The sequence below is a fragment of the Sinohyriopsis cumingii genome, chromosome 5 (genome assembly GCF_028554795.1).
Source record: "Sinohyriopsis cumingii isolate HCF-2022 chromosome 5, ASM2855479v2, whole genome shotgun sequence".
Classification (NCBI taxonomy): domain Eukaryota; kingdom Metazoa; phylum Mollusca; class Bivalvia; order Unionida; family Unionidae; genus Sinohyriopsis; species Sinohyriopsis cumingii.
In genome coordinates, this window is record NC_142965.1 from 138,367,781 (window position 1) to 138,370,997 (window position 3,217).

A 3,217-nucleotide genomic window follows, 5' to 3' on the forward strand; every position below is an offset into this window, starting at 1 on the left:
ATGGAAAACATGCTAGCGGAATCCATAGCACGCTGATTTTGGGACAAAGCATTGGACTCAATTGTAAATTCTGGAATGTAGATTTAATTGACATCATCGGTAGAAAATGTCAGCTATGTGAAATACATTCCATATTGACTTATTTCTAACCTAATAATATCAGGTACATTAAGTAATAAAATATGCACCATATGTTTGATAACCGAGTTATGAAGCAAATAATATACAATGTCACTAAATTCCTAAAGGTAGACATAAATAACCAATACCAAGTTACGTGCTGTTTCACAGGTTTTAAAAATCTTACGAATGAGCTTTTTAATATACTATTTAATAATTATTCCATTTACTTGACAGTAATAACTTTAATTGCATTTTGCACACAAAATTAAAATACCAATTCCTTTATTGTCCTGGGAGAAAATAAACTTTTCAATTGTCTATCGTATTTTGTATGCCAATTATATATCTAGTATTTAGCGCTTGATGCTATATGTCATAGATTTAGATAATGGTCCACACCTTTTTCTAGCGTACCTGACGTCATTAATTGATCCAGTTTGAAGCAGTCCAGTTCCATTAATTTAAACATTAAAAACATACCGGAGCGGACTTCACTAGAGTGTGCTGAGCATAATCACATATCACTTACGATAATGTGTAAAACTCATTCAATCTGTCTTAATAATTTTATGTAGTTTGATTATTTCAGTTATTGTTTTTTTGTGTGCGATACTTATGTTGTCAATAGTCCACTATATATATTTTCAATCTTTGCAGAAGTTTGATCAAAATGTGAAGATGACGCGACGTTTAGTAAGATATTATTTAGTGCTGAAATACTGATCATTTTTAAACCATATATATATATATATATATATATATCTATATATATATATATATATATATATATATATATATATATATATATATATATATATATATATATATATATATATATATATATATATATATAATTCATTCTTAAAAGGTGTATACTATTCGTTAGCAACTGATTTAAATGTTGTTCCGTTACTTTATTTAATTTTCAAAAACATGTTTGACAGTTTACGACTGGCACATTAAATTAGAAACAATGTAAATATATTGATTGTAGTAGAATTGTTTTGATACATATTTTGTGTAAAATAGTGACAGCTGTGCTGAGCAAAACGATATGCACATTGCCTGAAAGTCTTGCGCCTGCTTTAGAAAGCATTATAGAATGTGTGATAATATTTTAGTATATATGCAGTTGTTCATTTGTACGTACATTTTATATATATATATATATATATATATATATATATATATATATATATATATATATATATATATATATATATATCAGTGGAAGATGTTGTTGCTTACATGTTGATCTTTTTATATCATTTGAGTGGTTTCAACACGACAACGTGGGACTTTATGTACTACAAATGTAGTAATAATGGAAACATATCTTAGCCCCAGCTACATATTCCTCTTTTGACTTTATGTACGAAATCGACAAGTGTTTTAAACATACTTTGATCGGCTGGAGTAGGGCGCTTCTCTCTCTAGTCAAGTTATATTTTCGGTTTTATTCGACGGTGGTGTGAAGTACATACATACAAGCTTTGTTTCTTCGTATCAATGCTGACTTGGTCAAAAGCTACGAAAAAGTTTTTATCTAGAACGTAACATACGGTTTCTCAAATTTAAAGATTTATAAAAAATGTTTTGGACAGTTTTTAAGAGATATTTGTTTAAGTGATTGACCCTATGATGCAGCCAGTTTATGCTATGGATCTGAAGCCTAGGGTTTGTTATATGCTTCATATATTTTATCGGCTTGCCGTATACTTCATAAGTAGAATAAGCTAGCCGTATACTTCATAAATATAAATTGATATGCATGAACTTTGAAAAAGATTCATGCTAGTGTCTTATACTTCAATAATAATGTTATTTGTGCTGAATTAAGATTAACTTGCATTCAATTAGGTATACGTATTTATTAATGAATAAATTTAACATAAATTACTTTGAAATATCCTAAATCACTTCCTTGATGAATCAGTGATGTATTGATATATATAAAACATCTAAGCAGTACTATAAAGCAACAGTGTACGATATATTGGATGGATAGTTAAAGGTGTTCTCATGTGGTGACCCGGGTGAAATTTGTTCCAGGTACTATGTACGACATCTAGATATTTATGGGTTGGGAGTTTAAACACTAAAGGTTATGTAACTGATAAAGCTCATTAAGAAACCGTGCTATTTAGTAAATTACATGACAATTTTAGAACTTTGAAGAATGGGCATCGGAACCAGTTCAAACAACGCAAAGGAGCAGAAGAACAATGATCTATCTGTGAGAGATAAGAATCCCAAACCTATATCAAGTGCCATAATAGATGACAGCAACACCCAGCAGCCAAGCAATACAGCTTTAAGTACTTTGATCTTCAAAATATTTGCTGTGCAATCCATACATTTCGTAACTTGAAAATAACTTGATATTATTGTTATGTATATAAATGTGTGATGTTTAAATGAGATACAAACTGATGCATCAATTATCTATCATAATACAGGTCATGCAGTCCAAATAACTGCTAATAATTTTTATAGCATGTCAGAAATGATCATTCACTGAAGGGGAGTTTACGCCTGTCGATTTACAATGTTATTTTGTTTTTAAAGGTTGTTGTGCGCTAGAAATATTTCACATCAGGGAGGCATATTTCTCGTCTTCTCATCTGTGCATCGCATGCTGGTTTTCTCTTGCACTTTATGTAATCATGCTAATGACTAATAAAATTATTCGGCAATATAATTACATTGGAGAGAAAGACATTGCAATAAACGGTTGCATACAGCCTGCTGTAATGCCACCCATGTAACATTGGTAGGATACAAGATCATATGAAACTTATCAGGCCTTAAAACTCTTTACCATTCTTTGCTGGGTGAAATTCTAAAAGAACATGTTTATAATTTTTTCTATCATTATGATTACACAGAAAATGAATTTAAGAAATGTTTTATTATGACTTTGTAACTGGAATAAAACATAGAGCTGTACCCCTTGAGTATGACGTTTTCGTTTCTAAATGAATACCGATGTTAAATACTTCTTAGAAGAATGCACAGCATAACGAAGCGATAATATGTCAATGGTACTTCTAGTGAGGGATACAAATACATGAGGTTATTCCCTTACCTTGCT